The sequence below is a fragment of the Sus scrofa genome, chromosome X, assembly GCF_054392235.1.
Source record: "Sus scrofa isolate SSC_HxYL_T2T_F1_AM1 chromosome X, Sscrofa_HxYL_maternal_Yorkshire_Landrace_v2.0, whole genome shotgun sequence".
NCBI classification, from domain to species: Eukaryota; Metazoa; Chordata; class Mammalia; order Artiodactyla; family Suidae; genus Sus; species Sus scrofa.
This window is the reverse complement of record NC_139401.1, coordinates 82,554,394-82,574,275: the sequence shown is the minus strand read 5'-3', so window position 1 is coordinate 82,574,275 and position 19,882 is coordinate 82,554,394.

The following is a 19,882-nucleotide window of genomic DNA, read 5'->3' as shown; positions in this document are numbered from 1 at the left end:
TATGTCTTGGTGCCTTTAGAATCCTCTCCTTATTTAGCATTTGCCATTTTTATTACAATATGTCTTGATGTGGTTCTCTTTGGGTTCAACTGTTTGGGGCACTTTTTGCTTCCTCTATCTTGATATCTATTTTCTTTAGATTTTAGACAAGAAAAATGCATGTTTAAAAATTGTAAGACAAATATTCTTGATGTCACTTTATCTTATACAATAAGTCTGTAGGTGTGATTTTCCTAAAAAAAAAAACACATTTTAACATGATCTATTAACATTCCAAAGGATTTTTAGTGCACAAAATTAAACTCTATAATCAAAGAGATCTTTAATTTACTGCAATATTTTTGTGCTCTTGATAAATATTCAATATGTACCTGAAAAGAATAAAAAACTCATTCATTCAAAATGAGACAAAATTTTTTGTTTTGGAAAATTCATCCATATTTATTTAAATTGCACTAAAAATTAATACTTTCATGGAGTCATATTTATCAAAATATGTTTAGAGATTGATAATTAACTTTTCACAAATGTAAATTAGCATACAGTATATGAACATTGTGTATTAATCAACTAATACCTAGCAAGGTACCCTCCCAGGATTTCTAGCTTAATGAAATATGGCATCAAATAAAACTAATTAAAGGGGACATCAAAATTCTACAGATGATTGAGGAAGTTGGGTTTTAATTATTATAGTTTTAGTTTTCTCATTCAAGTCTTCAAGTTATCATTTGAACATTTATGTAGTATACCAAGTTAATATTAAAACATGTTTAATTTAATATTGTATTTCATTATTCAGAGTTTTTAATTCCTTTTTAGTGCAATATATTTAAAACAATCTCATAGATACTGCAAGTCACTCTATTTGAATGAGCAAATAGGGAGTAAGTATGCAGTTCATGATTAGAAATTTTATGTGTTTTAATTAATCTATTTTATAATCACATTTGATCAAATCTCGCTGTGCAGAGATAAAAGAATGCAATCATAATGGGTAATAGCAATAGAGAAAGTAAGAAGGAATTAGAACTTTGCTATTTTTCTTCTTTTTTTGTTGTTGTTCCTTTGTTATAGTAGTAGCTGTTATTGATGTTTTTGATGTTCTTCTTCTCATTCTTCTTCTTGTCCTCCTCATCATCTTCCCCCTCTTATGCACTTTAGTTTAGATGGGAACAATTGGGCTGGTGAAGCTAAACTTTGTGAGAGCCAAGAGCACCAAAAAAAATGAAATGTATTTCTTAGAGTAAGGATACTTTTGAGCAGCAGTTACTGGCATTCCATAATTACAAGAAATGTAGACATGAGGGAAAATGAGTCCACCTTCTAAGTAGCTAATGTACATAGAATATTTGGAAAATTCTGATTTGAAATTGAATTTAACTCTCTGCCTTTTTAATTTTTAGGTCTATATGTACATTTTTTATTGGTCTATTGGTCCTATTCATTGTTCTAACTTTGCTGTAAACTGTATTCTACAGAATAGCACCATTTAAGCTTTTTAAAAATGTCAACTCTCCTTTCTGTTCTTTAATTCCTTTCCTGTTCTAAGGTATATAGTCTATAAAAAAAAGTAGAAAGTTTAAAATTTTAGCACATGAGAAAATGTAAAGAATTTGCATTCATATCAATACATCTAAATATTTTGTGCATGTGTAGAAGCAAGCGAGTTCAGTACAATCATTTATTTCTTACTCATTTTATTAATCTTATTCATCTGATTTATTTCCATAGTAACTTCTCTGGTATATGCAATTCTTAAAAGAATAGTTAAGAAGTTACTATAAGGACATTAATATAAATATATTAAACATTCACATTTGAGTTGTAACTTTCATTTTCATAGGTTTTTCTCTTTAGTCAAAACTATTGTTTATATTCATACATAAATGTGATAAAATAATGATCATTATAGAATAGTATGGATAAAAGCTCTGTTTCACTTCCTGTTTACCCACCATCAGAAAAATCACAAGAAATATTGCAGATTTCCTGGCTAAAAAAATGTTTTTTTCTTATGAATAGGAGGAATTCCTCATAATACAGTTATTTGAAATGTTTGGAATTACATATATAGGTACTGTGTAGAATATCATAATTGCTTACAAATATAATTGTAGAAAATATTGAAATAAATCTCAGGAGGACAGTCTTTACATCATATGCATCTGGCCTACTATAAAACATATTGAAGTATCAGATTACTCTGCATTTATTAAATAGTTCTGCGATTATACTTGCAAATATTCAAATTACAATCTGCATTTTGTGTTGTGTTTTTTCATGTCTGATTTCTGTTAATCTGATTAGATGTGTGGTTCTGATATTACCCTAGAGTAGAGGGGCAAAATAAGGATTGAATGCAATAACAGGTGTGTGTGTGTGTGTGTGTGTGTGTGTGTGTCCGTGTGTGTGTTACACTCTAGTAAAAAACAGCCTCTCCCCAAAATCAATGTCTTAATACAAGTTCACTTTTTGCTCACACTACATATTTTACCTGGAGGACTCCATTGCACATTGTCACTCAAGGACTCAGATCAACAAAGTGCTATTGTTTTATCTGCACTATTTGAAACACTTGGCCTTAAACACAAAGCTTCTGCATATAACTCAATAACACTAATAATAACAAAATCCAATTTTTAAAATGTTCAGTAACTAAATAGACATATTTTCAAGGAATACATCCAAATGTCCAAAAGGTACAGGAAAGAAATGCTCAACAACATATTCATCAGAGAAGTGAAAATCAAAACCACTGTAAATATTACCTCACACTTGTTAGTAATGGCCATCACCAAAAAGAAAAGAGATAACAAGTGTTGGTGAGAATGTGGAGAAAGGGGAACACTGTATAGTGATGGTAGGAATGTAAATTGGTTCAACCACTATAGAAAACAGCTAAAGGAAACTTGGAGTTGCCTCAAAATAATTAACAAGGGAACATCCATATGATCCAGCAATTCTACAGTGGGGTTTGTATCAAAAGGAAATGAAAACAGGATATTGAAGAGATATATTCATTCTCATGTTTATTGCAGCATTATTTATAATAACCAAGAAATAACCTGTGTTCTTCAATGGATGAATGGATAAAAAAACTAAAAATTTGAAATATAAAATATATATGTATATCTATATGCACACAATAAACATATGTGTGTATATATATGAATATTACTCATCTATGAGAAGGAGGGAAATTCTTATGTTTGTGGAAACGAATAAAACTTGAAGACATTATTCTAAGTGAAATAATCAGACAGAGAAAGATAAAGGCTGTATATCACTTATATATGAAAACTATAAAAGCTTAATTCATAAAAACAGAGAGTAGATTGGTGATTATCAGTGTCTCTAGGTTTGGGAAATGAACAGAAGTTGTTAAACAGCATAAACTTACAACTAAAAGATAAGTAAGTCTCGGAGATTCATTGTACTGTATAGTGGTTATAGATAACAATACTGTAAATGCTAAACTTGCCATGACTAGATCCTTATTATTCCCACCACATGAAGGAAATTAAAAGTTTATGACATGATAGAGTTTTTATCTATTGCTCAAAAGACAATCATTTTTAATATGTAAATATACCAAATCAATATGCCAGATACCTTAAACTTATACAATATTGCAAGTCAATTTTATCTCCCTTTAAAAAAAGAAAAAAAAAAGATTTTGAATGATATCATGATTTTTTTTTGCTCCCTTAGCCTGGAAATGACACACAAATCATGCAAATTACACTTATTGTTTGAATTATTTGCACAGTTATATAATGCCACTTCTCTGAAACTTCTCTGAAATAAGGATATACACAGCTTACTTATCTCTTAATTTTGTCCCATATCCACAAGGTAAAACAGCCTGTGCTATTGTATTAATGCAAATGTAATTTCTTGAGATATATTAATGATATATAGTTGATTTACAATATTATATTAGTTTTAGGTATACACAATAGTGATTCAGTATTTTTACAAATTATATTTCAAGTTAGTACAAGATAATGGACATAATTCCCTGTGCTACCAGTATCTCTTTGTTGCTTATCTCGTTTATACCTAGTAGTTGCTATCTGTTAATCCTTTGCCCCTAATTTATCCTCTCCCCTCTTTTTTCTCCCCTTTGGCAACCACACATTTGTATTCTATATCTGTGAGTCTGTTTCTGTTTCACATATACACTAACTTGTATTACTTTTTAGAGTCCATATATAAGTGATACACAGTATTACTCTTTGTCTATTTCATTAAGCATAATATTCTTTGGGTCCATTCATGGTAATGCCAATGGCAGAATTTAATTCTCTTGGATGTGTATTATTTCATTATATATTATATATATTATATATAACATATATAATATATATAAACATATAAAATATCTTCTTAATCCAGTCATCTGTTGATAGACACTTAGGTTACTTCCATGTTGTGGCTATTGTAAATAGTTCTGCTATGAACATAAGGGTATGTATACCTTTTCAAAATAGTGTTTTCAGCAGGACCCCCTGCAGCCCAGAAAAGCTACTACAAGCCTGGACAGGCCGTGAAAAGATCTGCCTAATTCTCGGATGGTCTTTCTAAGTCAGGCTGCCCTGATGAGGAGTCTATTGGGTTGGCAGTGGTCCAGCTAGCCGCCCAAGCCCTCAGGGGGTGCTGAGCTCTCATGGATCAGCGGCATAGGATTGCCAGCTCCAGGCAGAACCCCCTGCAGCCTAGAAAATCTACAAAAAAAAAAGCTTGGCCAGACTGTGAAAAGATCTGCCTACATTTTCAGGCTGTCCTTCTGAGTTGGGCTGCCCTAGGGAAGAGCCTCTTAGGTTCTCAGTGACCCAGATAGCTGCTCCAGCCTTCAGGGGGTGCTGCACTCCTGAGGAGCAGCTTCCCAACACCGCCAACCCCCCGCAAGAACCCCACAGCCTAAAAACAACAGAGAAAGCTCTGCATGACCAAGTGAAATCTGCTACCGTCGTGGTGTGGACCTCCCAGTCCTGTCTGCCTTCAGGAAGTCCTCCTTTGCTTCAAAGAGACCCTGTTAGCCCCATCAACAATCCAGAAAAGCCACACTGCCTCAAAAAAGACTGAACAACAATGCCAAACCTCAGGAAACATACCACAGCAGTGACAAGGCAGACACTGCCAGGTCACAGACAGTACAACTCTCTCAGGAGAAAGAAAACAACAAGCAAGATGAAGAAGCTGAGAAACCACCCCCAGTCAAACCAACAGGAGAACTCACCTAAAACAGTCAACAATGAAACAGATCTCTGCAGTCAGACAGACCTGGAGTTCAAAAGAGAAATACTGAAAATACTGAAGGAATGAAGAGGAGATATGAACAGTAATGCAGACACCCTTGGAAAGAAACTAGAAAATATAAGGAGGAGCCAGAAAAAAACTAGAAAATTCATTTGCAGAGATACAAACTGAACTAAGGACAGTAAAAGCCAGAATGAATAATGCAGAAGAATGAATCAGTGATATGGAAGATAGAATAATGGAAGTCATCCAATCAGATCAGCAGACAGAAAATCAAATCAAAAAACAGGAAAGCAATATAAGATACCTATGGGATAATATAAAGTGGGCCAATCTATGCATAATAGGAATTCCAGAAGGAGTAGAAAACGATAAGGGAATGGAAAATATATTTGAAGAAATTATCACTGGAAACTTCCCAAATATAAAGGATACTGAGTTCAAGATACAGGAAGCACAGAGGGCCCCAAACAAGTTGAACCCAAATAGACCCATCATAATAAAAATGGCAAAAGTTAGTCATAAAGAGAGGATCCTGAAGGCAGCAAGGGAAAAGCAGAATGTTACCTACAAGGGAACCCCCATAAGGTTATCAGCTGATTTCTCTACAGAAACACTACAGGCCAGGAGGGAATGGCAAGAGATATTTAAAGTGCTAAAAGGAAAAAATATGCAACCTGGAATAAACAATCCATCAAGAATATCATTTAAAATAGAAGGGGAAATAATTTTTTTTTCCAACAAACAAAAACTTAAAGAATACAGCAACACAAAACCCAGGCTAAAAGAAATACTGAAAGGGCTTCTCTAAACCAAAAAGAAAGGAAGGAAAGGGAAGAAAAAAGAAAAGGAAAAAAAAGAAGAAGAAGAAGAGGAAGAACTAGGACTGAGGAAACCGCAATCAGAGAGTAGTCATTCCAATAAGCCAGCATACAGCTTTAATCATGAACATGCTTCAAACAAAATAAAATTAAAAAGAAAAAAAATAAAAAAGAATCATCAAAACCATAAAATGTGGGCAAGGGATGTTAGGAAATAAATAGACCCTTTTTGTTTGTATGTTTCTCTTCTTAATTTAAATATAGTAATGAAGTGTTCAAACCTGCAGGACCATCAGGCTAAAACACACAATTATAGGAAGGGGTTAGCATACTTAAAAAACAGGGCAACCACAAGCCAAAACCAAATATTGCATTTACAAAAAATGAAAAAAAAATACACTCAAGCAGATAATAACAGGAGATCATCCAACCAAAAAAAAAAAAAAAAAACGAAAGGAAGAATGGAGAACCATAGAATCAACTGGAACACGAGGTTCAAATGGCAATAAATAATCATCTATCAATTCTCACCTTAAATGTCAATCGACTGAATGCCCCAATCAAAAGACACAGGGTGGCTGAGTGGATAAAAAGGCAAAAACCTTCAATATGCTGCCTACAAGAAACTCACCTTAGGACAAAAGATACATATAGATTGAAAGTGAAAGGGTGGGGAAAAATATTTCACGCCAATAGACATGACAGAAAAGCAGGAGTTACAACGCTCATATCAGACAAAACAGACTTTAAAACAAAAGACATAAAGAAAGACAAAGAAGGACATCACTTAATGATTAAGGGATCCATCCAAGGAGAGGATGTTACCATCATCAACATTTATGCCCCAAATATAGGAGCACCCAGATACATACAACAAATATTAACAGACATAGAGGGAGATATTGATGGGAATACAATCAGAGTAGGAGACATTAATACCCCCCTCACATCAATGGACAGATCCTCTAGACAGAAAACCAATAAAGCAACAGAGATCCTAAAGGAAACAATAGAAAAGTTAGACTTAATTGATCTCTTCAGGACACTACATCCAAAACAATCAGAATACACATTCTTCTCAAATGCTCATGGAACATTCTCAAGAATCGACCACATATTGGGACACAAAGCGAATCTCAATAAATTTAGGAACATAGAAATTATCTCAAGTATCTTTGACCACAATGCCATGAAATTAGAAATCAACAATGGGAAAAGCAAAGAGAAAAAACCTACTCCATGGAGACTAAACAACATGCTACTAAAAAACCAATGGGTCCAATGAGGAAATCAAGAAGGAAATTAAAACATACCTGGAAACAAATGATAATGAAGACACAACCTCTCAAAATCTATGGCATGCTGCGAAAGCAGTGCACAGAGGGAAATTTATAGCAATACAGGCCTTTCTCAAAAAAGAAGAAAGATCCCAAATTGAAAACTTAACCCTCCACCTAAATGAATTAGAAAAATCAGAACAAAAAAAAGTCCTAAAGTCAGCAGAAGGAAAGAAATTATAAAGATCAAAGAGGAAATCAATAAAATAGAGACTCAAAAAACAATAGAGAAAATTAATAAAACCAAGAGCTGGTTCTTTGAAAAGGTCAACAAAATTGACAAACCCCTGGCCAGACTCACTAAAAAGAGGAGAGAAAGAACCCAAATAACCAAAATTAGAAATGAAAAAGGAGAAATCACAACGGATACTGCAGAAATACAAAAAACCATAAGAGAATACCATGAACAACTATATGGCAACAAGTTTGACAATCTGGAAGTAACAGACAATTTTCTAGAATCTTACAGCCTGCCAAAACTGAATCAAGTAGAAACAGACCAACTGAACAGACCCATCACTAGAAATGAAATTGAAGAGGTCATAAAATCACTCCCTACAAATAAAAGCCCAGGACCAGATGGCTTCACAGGTGAATTCTATCAAACATATAAAGAGGAATTGGTGCCCATCCTCCTGAAACTCTTTCAAAAGGTTGAAGAAGAAGGAATACTCCCAAAGACATTCTATGATGCCACCATCACCCTCATTCTAAAACCAGGCAGAGATACCACCAAAAAAGAAAACTATCGCCCAATATCATTGATGACTATAGATGCAAAAATTCTCAACAAAATCTTAGCCAACCGAATCCAACAACATACCAAAAAGAAATTATACACCATGACCAGGTTGGGTTCATCCCAGGTTCACAAGGATGGTTCAACATACGCAAATCAATCAGCATCATACAACACATTCACAAAAAAAAAGTCAAAAATCATATGATCATCTCAATAGATACAGAAAATGCATTTGACTAATCAAACATCCATTCATGATCAAGATCCTCGCCAAAGTGGGTATATAAGGAACATTCCTGAATATAATCAAAGCCATTTATGATAAACCCACAGCAAATATAATACTCAGTGGGGAAAAACTGAAAGCCTTCTCACTCAAATCTGGAACAAGACAGGGATGCCCACTCTCAACACTGCTCTTCAACATAGTTTTGGAAGACCTAGCCACAGCAATTAGACAAACAAAAGAAATAAAAGGCGTCCATATAGGAAGAGAAGATATGAAACTGTCACTGTACACAGATGACATGGTATTATACTTAGAAAACCCTAAGGACTCAACTCAAAAACTCCTTGAACTGATTAATAAATTCAGCAAAGTAGCAGGATATAAGATTAACATTCAGAAGTCAGTTGCATTTCTGTATACCAGCAATGAAACATTAGAAAAGGAATACAAAAATACAATACCTATTAAAATTGCACTTCACAAAATCAAATACCTCGGAACACATCGGACCAAAGAGGTCAAGGACCTATATGCCGAGAACTATAAAACTTTAATCAAAGAAATCAAAGAAGATGTAAAGAAATGGAAAGATATTCCATGTTCCTGGATTGGGAAAATCAATATTGTGAAAATGGCCATACTACCCAAAGCAATCTACAGATTCAATGTAATCCCTATCAAATTACCCAGGACATTTTTCACAGAACTAGAACAAACAATCCAAACATTTATATGGAACCACAAAAGTCCCAGAATTGCCAAAGCAATCCTGAGGAACAAAAACCAGGCAGGATGCATAACTCTCCCAGACTTCAAGAAATACTACAAAGCCACGGTCATCAAATCAGTGTGGTACTGGTATCAAAACAGACAGACAGACCAATGGAACAGAATAGAGAACACGGAAATAAACCCTGACACCTATGGTCAATTAATCTTTGACAACAGAGGGCAGAACATAAAATGTGAAAAAGAAAGTCTATTCAGCAAGCATTGCTGGGAAACCTGGACAGCTGCATGCAAAGCAATGAAACGAGAACACACCCTCACACCATGCACAAAAATAAACTCAAAATGGCTGAAAGAATTAAATACATGACAGGACACCATCAAACTCCTAGAAGAAAACATAGGCAAAACACTCTCTGACATCAACATCATGAATATTTTCTCAGGTCAGTCTCCCAAAGCAGTAGAAATTAGAGCAAAAATAAACCCATGGGATCTAATCAACAAACTGAAAAGCTTTTGCACAGCAAAGGAAACCAAAAAGAAAACAAAAAGACAACTTACAGAATGGGAGAAAATAGCTTCAAATGATGTAACTGACAAGGGCTTAATCTCTAGAATATATAAGCAACTTATACAACCCAACAGCAAAAAAGCCAATCAATCAATCAATGGAAAAATGGGCAAAAGACCTGAATAGACATTTCTCCAAAGAAGATATACAGATGGCCAATAATCACATGGAAAAATGCTCAACATCACTGATCATAAGAGAAATGCAAATCAAAACTACCATGAGATACCACCTCACACCAGTCAGAATGGCCATCATGAATAAGTCCACAAATAACAAGTGCTGGAGGGGCTGTGGAGAAAAGGGAACCCTCCTGCACTGTTGGTGGGAATGTAAAATGGTACAGCCTCTATGGAGATCAGTTTGGAGATACCTTAGAAATCTACACATAGAACTTCCATATGACCCCACAATCCCATTCTTGGGCATCTATCCCAACAAAGCTCTCCTTAAAAGAGACACATGCACCCACATGTTCATTTCAGCCCTATTCACAATAGCCAGGACATGGAAACAACCTAAATGTCCTTCGACAGATGATTGGATTCGGAAGAGGTGGTATATATACACAATGGAATACTACTCAGCCATAAAAAAGAATGACATAATGCCATTTGCAGCAACATGGATGGAACTAGAGAATCTCATACTGAGTGAAATGAGCCAGAAAGACAAAGACAAATACCATATGATATCACTTATAACTGGAATCTAATATCCAGCACAAATGAACATCTCCTCAGAAAAGAAAATCATGGACTTGGAGAAAAGACTTGTGGCTCCCTTATGGGAGAGGGAGGGAGTGGGAGGGATCGGGAGCTTGGGCTTATCAGACATAACCTAGAATAGATTTACAAGGAGATCCTGCTGAATAACATTGAGAACTATGCGTAGATACTCATGTTGCAACAGAACAAAGGATGGGGAAAAAATGTAATTGTAATGTATACATGTAAGGACAACTTGATCCTCTTGCTATACAGTGGGAAAATTAAAAAAAATAAATAAAAAACAAACAAAAAAATAAGTAAATAAATATACATTCACCCTATGTCCACTGCAGCACTATTCACAATAATCAAGAAACAAACTAAATGCCCATCAAAAGATGAATGGATTAAGAAGATGTGTTACATATATACAATGGAATACTATTCAGCTATAAAAAACATAATGCCACTTGCAGCAACATAAGCAAAAACAGATATTCTCATACTAAGTGATCTAAGTCAGAAAGACAAAGACAAGTTTTATATTGTAATATCTAATTCATGACTGAGTTTTAAAATGAAACTATGAGATCTCTGGATATATATGTGTGCACATTATAAATATATCTTTACCTCTAAATGGTTTTACTAAAATAAATTTGTGAGCTCAAAAAAAAACAAAATAGTGTTTTCATTTTTTTATGGTTTTTATACCTAGTAATGGAATTGCTGAATCATCTGGTAGTTCTATTTCTAGCTTTTTGAGAAACTTCCATACTGCTTTCCATTGCTTCTCCACCAATTCACATCTCCAACAGTGTACAATATTTGCCTTTTCTCCACATCCTCTCCAACATTTTTTATTTATAACCCTTTTGATGACAGCCATTCTGACAGGTGTGAGGTGATATCTCATGTTGTTTTAATTTTCATTTCTCTAGTAATTAATAATGTTGAGCATCTTTTAATGTTCTTCTTAGCCATCTGTATGTCTTCTTTGGAAAAAATTTGTCCAATTAAATCTGCATTCTTCTCTCGTTAAGCAACACTCATTTATATGTGATTATATAACTACTGGTTTGGAAAAGTATCACAGACTCAGAATGAAAGAAGGTAATTATTACCATTTTTACTTTGAGTTTCTGGGTAAATATTAAACAAAGATGACCTGGTAGTTTCTTTTCATCCTGTGCTTTGATGAATGGTAAAAGAGTCTTCAAAGTAAAACCAGCCCTTCCACTCTTCTGGTTTTGTATTTGAAATCACCTAGGTAATTGTGTATTTTAAGATCTTCTATAAAATAATTTGTTTTGCAATTAGGTGATAAATTTTAAGATCTTCTATAAGATAATTTAAGTTTGTTTTGCAATTAGGTGATAAGAGAGAATTATCTGAATTATCTATATAACCTCAATAGAAATTTGTTTTTCTAGAACCATTTCTGACCATTGGTCACCTAGAAAGGAGGAAAAGGATTTAAGGAAAGGAGAGATAGGATGGGAGAATTTTAATTCATAAAGAGAAAGAAGAAAGACTATTATTTTAGAATAAGTTAGTATATTATGGCCCTAAATCCTCTAGAATGAAGAATGAAGGCACAGGTAGAGAGGGAAAGGCAGTAATAAAATAAAGACTAGGAACGTTTAAGTAATACGAAGTTGGAGTAGACCATTGAAGAGGTAAATGAGAGAGCAAGAAGTATGCCCTGAACTTAGGCCATTTTCTTTATTTTTCTGTTCCTTTCAAAAACTTTCAGGCATAATTGTGATACTCACAATATATTAAACAGAATAAGGAGGTTGACCTGATAACCACTTAAGCTATATAATATGTACCACTCTTCAAGTGGTATGCCCCAAACTCAAGCAATAATCTTTAGACTTTAACTCTTGTGTACATTTATTTTAAAGGCACTGCCTTTCTACAAAGTCATTGTGGAGTATATTTTTTATGGGAAGTAAGACAGGGGAGCAGCCTGATGTATGTCTTTAGTGTATCTGAATTCCCAGTAGACTAAATTATTTTGAGGCACTCTAATGTATTTAGTAATGTCATATTTTGTCTCTTCCAAAACACAAGCTAATCACACTATACTTTATGATAGGATAATATGAATATATTAATATTCCAAACTTACCATCATGATTAAAATTAGAGATTCAATTAAAAATTACTAGATTTTTAAATTATTTTTCTTGTGGGGTTAAACATGCAGGCAATAAACAGAAGTTAATACAGGTGATTAACTTGAACACACAAAGATATAGCAACAGTATACTTTATTTCATTTGCATTGATCTCTGCTTATGCTCATAGAATTCTTTTATTATTCTTATTCCTACTGGGATTAGGTTAAGGAGATAGGAAATTTTGCATATATTTGGAAAATTTGCATATATTTGGTAAATATGTATATGAGCAGAAAATGAGTATGGTTATATTCAATGTTTGTAAGTAAAGTTGAAAATAAAATACTAAATCTCACAGTTTGTTTATCATATTCTTCAAGAGCAGTATAATCATTAAATTAGAAGCCAAAATATCTGTATTATTTTCCATGTGTGAAGTTAAGCTTAACTTCTCTGAGCTTTAATTTTCTCATCAATAAAATGAGGAAGTTATATAACTATTTTAGAATACTTTTTGAAGCATCTTTAGTTGTGAAATCAATTCAGGTGATTATGACCAGGATTTGCTAATAAAATAGAATATAAAAATACTAATATTCCATGAATATTATAAGGATAATATGGTTGCATAAATTATTTTGATCAGTTGTATATGTGTGTTTGTATGTGTGTATGGGTTTACTGGTCAAAAAATTAAAAGGTAATTCATACTATGGATCACAGTATGAAATATCTTTAATTCACTAGTCTATTATTTTTATATTTTTAATACCTAATCATAATCATACTTTACATGCATATATTTATAAGCATTATATAAAGCTAAAGTAACCAAAGCATTGTAGTTCTGTTCTAAGTAATTGACCAAATTTAAAAACCAGGAGTAGACCCACATAAAATATTTACCTGATTTTCAAAAAAGGGCCAATAAATTCAATGAAAAAAATGATGTCTTACGAATAAGTTATCTCAGAGCTGCTAGTAATCTGCATAGAAAAAAAGTGAATGGTGGCTCCTATTTCATATCATTAAACAAAAGCCCTAGAATTGATTTTCAGGATGACAGGTAAGGAATACCAATGAACTCAGCTCCATGAACCCATGACAATTATAAGAAAAAAATAAATAAATGGAAATAAGTTAGGGCAAAGAACTAATAAAAAATCTATTCAAGAAAATTTATGAAGATTCAAGAAATGTGAGTCTGTGATATTTGAACCAAGACTGCTGTTCCCACCACTCCCAGCTCAGTAAGTGAGAGAGCAGTCCACTTAAGACTGCTGCCACCAAGAACATAGGTCAGACAGCCACCCAGCTCCTAGTCACAGTGTAAGCATATGGGGGAGGGGTAGTTAACAGAGGAAAAGAACCAGATATAGCCTTTCGACATAAGAGAAGCCATTTTAGGCCCAAGACATTTTGTGATCTAAGCCTGGTCACAATGATTGTCCTTACACAGTCTCACAAATAATGATCTTAAGGAAACAAAAGAACACAGGACTCTTGTCATGCAGGAGAAGTAACAATAGCAAAGATAATAAATCATTTGTAAAGACTCTCAGCTTTTTTTCAATAGTAAAATTATCCTGAAGCACTTTCTTGAGCTGTTTTTCATAATTTAACACATGTCTCTGTGTTCAACCACTAGATCAACTGGAACTTAAGGGATGATGCTGTTTAATTTTTATGACCCCTCTGACTTCAATCAACTAAAACTTTGCACTGATTCCTTGAAGAATTATCCTCTTCCCAACCCCCTTCATGAATATGCATTACTCTTAGTTTAAAACTTCCCCAAATTTGCTGTTCAGGGAGATACTGTTTTGGGAAAGATCCCCAGTGTTTTCCTTATTGCTACAAGTATGATAAATCCCATTCACTGACTTGGTTTTGTCTTTTGGCTTTACACTCACCAAGAGACAAACCCAGTTTCAGGGTAACAACAGGGATTTTCCCCCCAGGAGGAACAGGACATGAATATTTATTTTTCTATGTTATAGGCTTCACATCCCCTTCAAGGAGATTAAACCCCAAACCCTCTGGTCATGTCTCATTATAATGCCCCTTCCCCCACCTTAACCAGCCTGGGCTTCTCACTCCCTGCTAAAGAAGGAATGTCACCCATTCATCACCATGCCACTATATAGCCTGTTCCCCATGTAAATAAGGTATCCTGGCTAAGACTAATCAGAAGATCAAATTAGGTCCCCACTCAGGTCCACATTGTGGGGTATAAAGACTATTGCAGAGTGAGTCGGGCCCCTCTTTTTAACCTGTGTGCACGTGAGTCCTCTCTCTCTCTGAAAATGTACTTTCACTTTAATAAAATTTGTAAAACTTCCACCACCCACCGTTCCAATGCTTTGCTATGGAGAGATGGGGACCAAGGAAATTGTGACTGTATCACCTAGACCAAGCTACATGTTACTGACACTCTCAAGTGAATGCTGCTGAGAGACAGGGTTTTTTTTTTTTATTCCACCCAGCCCCCACTCATAGAATGTTAGCAATGCCTTGGATGTGGCATGCTGAGAAGACTGGATTCTGATAATCTTTGCTCATAAGATAATATTCCCATGTCAGTAAAGACAAACCACAAGAACTTCAGATCAAATGTTACACCTTTCACCAGGATTCCACTCCTAGACTGGGAATGTCACTCAGATGGGGCTTAATATTGTCCCCACCACCAGTTACAGAGTTAAGGATCAGAGATTTTGTCTAGGGGGAATGGGGAAGCAAGACATAAAACAGTTTCTCTTCCTAACTACTGACATCATATGAAAGAGTGCATGGAAAAGTTGAAGCATAAGGGCACTTTTAAGAACAGTGGAGGTTGTTAATGAAAGACCACTAGTAAAATAATTAAAATCAAGCTAGATTAATGGTCATCTAATTTGCAGAAAAGTACCTGAGAAAAAGACTTCTGGAGGATCCCTCCTGAAATCAATACAAAAATCAAACATTGATTTCAGAAACTTTCTTCTTCAGGTGACATAATTTGACCCAATCAAATTTGATCCAGGTCATGAAAAAACAAAATTAGACAATTAGCCTACAATCATTGAAGTTTTACAAGTAAATGTGGTCAGGGAAAGAGAAGAGAGCTCTTTGAAAAACACAGACATCCTAGGGTTATTGTGAGTATACTTAAATCTGTGCCTTCCTAAAAGTAACATTAGAGTCTGAATACTATGAAGGGAGACTAGACTTCACTAAAATAATTTTAAAAGTCACTAAAGACATAATCAAGCAAATAACAAGAAGAATCACACAATGGGAGAGGACCAGCACTCACAGTTACTAAAATATATTATTTTAAATGTCTAGTTTCAAACAAATGAACAAAAAAAAAATGAGACAGTAAAAGAACAGGTGATGGACAGCAGAATATGTTATTCAAAAATATGCAACTTTGGCATGAGGATTATTTTTAGCTGAAGGCAATTAATAAACAACAAACACAGGATGAATTCTCAATCCTAAAATCAGAAGATAAATTTTTCCTTTTGTAAAAGTTTTACCTTTGTAAATGTGTCCTCCTCTCCCTCTTTCCAAGAAGAGGAAAACAACTTCAGAGACAAATCTTATCACCTGAGATGACTTAAATCTGTATAACATACCTTATAAAACAACACTTAGGAAACATTTTCTAGTTACTTTCTCACATTTCCACACTCCCAGTATGTAAAACCCATTTTTCCTCAACTAGTATCTTCTCTATACTTTATTACCCTTAGTTAATGTAATGTATAAGGCCCTGAATCTATGTGCCTCTTGAGGTTTTCACTTATTTTCTATGAGGCCTCCATGTGCATACAAAATAAATCTTTTCTCCTATTAATATGCCTTTTTTTTTTACTTTAAATCATGAGTCCTTGATACTGAACTTAACAGGATAAAGGAAAAGTATTTTCTCCCCTTCAAAGGAAACTCTAACCCATACATTGTGAAAAAAGCAGGCAATAGAAATTGTCTATGAAGGTGACTAGATGTCAGATTTATCAGAAAAAAATTCAAAATAGCCATTATAAACATATTTATAGAACTGAAAGTAACTATGTTTATTAAAGCAATGGATGGTATGATGAGACTATTGCATAAATAGAAAATATTTAAAGATAAACCTTAGAAAATAGAACAAAATACATATTCTGTAATTGAAAATTGAAATGATTAAAAATTATATGCAAGTCTCAACAGTTGATCTGAACTTACAGAAGAAGGAATCAGCAAACTTAAAAGATAGAGAATATGCAAGTTGAAAAACAGGTAAAAAAAGATCAGAGGAAAATTAAGATGTTCTAAGAGAAATATGGGACACCATCAAGCACACCAAAAAATATGAGTACCAGAAAGAGAGGACAAAGAGAAAGAAGTATCTATAAATAATATTCAAAGAAATAATGTCCCAAAACTTCCAAGATTTATTAAAATACAAAAACATGCACATTCAGGAAACCCAACAAACTCTAAATAGCATCATCAACAACAACAAAAAGATCTGCAGACAAAAAACTCATCTTCATAAAAACACTGCAATTTGAAGACAAGAAAATCTTAAAAGCAGCAAAGAAAAAGACACATTAGTCACAACAGAAAACCAATAAAAATAAGAGCTAACTTTTCAACAATTATAACAGAGGCCAGAAAAATTAGTGGGATAACACATATAAAGTGTGCAAAAAAATATAAATCTGTCAAAAATGAAAGCAAAATGAAAAATACTTTCTCATATAAATGATAACTGAGAAAGTGCTTGTCTAATAGACATTCCTTCAAAAATATTAAAGGAAGTTTCTCAGTTTAAAAGCAGGTGGTTCCAAGTGATTAATTGAATCCATTCACATAGACACACAAAAAGAACATCAATGAATTTCCAACAAATGCAAAAAGACAAGAAAATGAAGCAAAATATATACAGATTGGGAAGGAAGAATAAAAATGTTTGCAGATAATATGATCATCCATTGAAAATATGAAATAATTTATCAAAAAACCCTCCTCAAACTAATTAATGATTATAACTTAGTTGTAGGATACAAGGTTAAAATGCAAATTCAATCACTTTCTTTTATCCAGGAAAAAACAAGTGGGATTTGAAATTAAAAATCATTTACACTAGCATTCCTCAAAATAAAATAATTTGTTATAAATCTGACAAAATATGTGCAAGATCTATGTGAGTGATATTACGAGATATTATTATCAATATCAGATGGTAAAAGAGTAATTGATACAACTTTTTTTGAGAACCATTCGATAATACCTCTCAAAATTCCAAATGGGCACATCTTTTGTTCTTTTAATTCTAATACTAGGAAATCACAGGTACACTCAGACATGTATTTAAAGACAAACATAGAAGGATAATAATCAAAGAGACATTTAAAAATGATAGCAAAAACTCAATAATAACTGGAAGCAGTATAAAATCTAATAATAGAGAAGTTTGGGTTTTTTTTTTTTTTTTTGTCTTTTTTGCCATTTCTTGGGCCACTCCCGCAGCACATGGAGGTTCCCAGGCTAAGGGTCGAATCAGAGCTGTAGCCGAGGGCCTACACCAGAGCCACAGCAATGCGGGATCCAAGCCATGTCTGCAACCTACACCACAGCCTACAGCAATGCTGGATCCTTAACTCACTGAGCAAGGCTAGGGATTGAACCCACAACCTCATGGTTCCTAGTCAGATTAGTTAACTACTGAGCCACGAGGGGAACTCCTAATAGAGAAGTTAAAATCACCTTCTGGAAAGGCAGAGTGAGGAAACTGATGAAATCATTATTTTTCAAAACACATGAAAATGTGAGAGTACTAACTAAAATTAAACATTTTAAAATTCTGACAATTAATAAAATACAGAACAAACTGCAAATTATATAGAAAAAATACCAAGCCTCGGTAAGATAATGAAGTGACAGTTTAATTTGCTATTCCTATCTCACTCCTCTCCCAAGAAAGAGATGTAGTAGCCAAAAATCCAAAACATTGCAGATGACTGCTAGAGCTGATTGTTTTTGGAATTCCATTAAAAGCCCAATCCTTTGGGAAACAGTCAATATTTTATCACAATGTGTAGCACCATGGTAAATCTCTTTTCTTAAAGTGTGATGGCTCTTAGCTTTGAAGCTCGGCAGTGTGTATATGTGGATGTGGGGAGGCATGTGGAGTGTGGAGGAAGGGAACCACCTATCCCATGGAGTTACCAGAAGTGCTGGCAACATCTCAAGATGTCTAAGGCTTTAAGTAACTCTCTGCCTGATAATTTTAAAGAAAATCTTGAGGAATTAGAAGATCATAGGACCTTTGAAAGGTTCCAACATATTAAATGGGGCTTTAAAATTCTTCACATGTGTGCAAGGATATGTGTAAGCCAGGAGAACCTGGAAAGAAGGTACCAGTAACTCACATTTGGTTGTTCTTGCAGCCCTGAACAGCAGGAAGTGAAAACTAAGTTTGTTAACTGCCTGAAGTTTGAAAGTATGTCTTTCCACACAAATCCCCTTGGCAAAGGGTAGAGGTCACACAGACAGGATACTAAAGGAAAACTGTTTGATTATTGGTTCACCACTAAATTATAACAACACAGGTGTTATCACCAGAAATTCAGACTGCCTTTTGTGTATATCTCCTAAAGCAAAAGAAACAAATCAAAATAAACAAGTGGGACTTATAATTAAGCTTAAAAGCTTTTGCACAGCTACAGATAACCATCAACAAAATGAAAAGACAATCTAAGGAATATGAGAATATATTTGCAAATGATATGACTGACAAGGGATTAATGTCCATAGTATATAAAGAGCTCATACAACTCAATATTAAAAAAACAAACAATCCAATCAAAAAATTGGCAGAAGACATCAATGGAAATTTTTCCAATAAAAGACATACACATAACTAACAGGCACATGAAAAGATTCCCAATATCCTCAATTGTTAGAGAAATGCAAATCAAAACAGCAATGAGAGCTAAACTCATACCTGTCAGAATGGCTATCATCAGAATGTATACAAATAGCAAATGTTGGAGCGGATTTCGAGAAAAAAGAACAATTGTACACTGCTGGTGGGAGTGTAAATTGGTGTAGCCACTATGGAAAACTATGTTAGTTCCTAAAAAAACTAAAAATAGAACTACCATATGATTCAACAATTCCATTCCTGGGTATATATCTGAAAAAAATAAAAATACTAATTTGAAAAATTACATATGCCTCAAATCATAGAAGCATTATTTACAAAACCCAAGATATATGGGAGCAATCCAAGAGCCCATCAACAGACAAATGGACAAAGAAGATGTGATATATAAAATATATATATATATATGTATATATATATA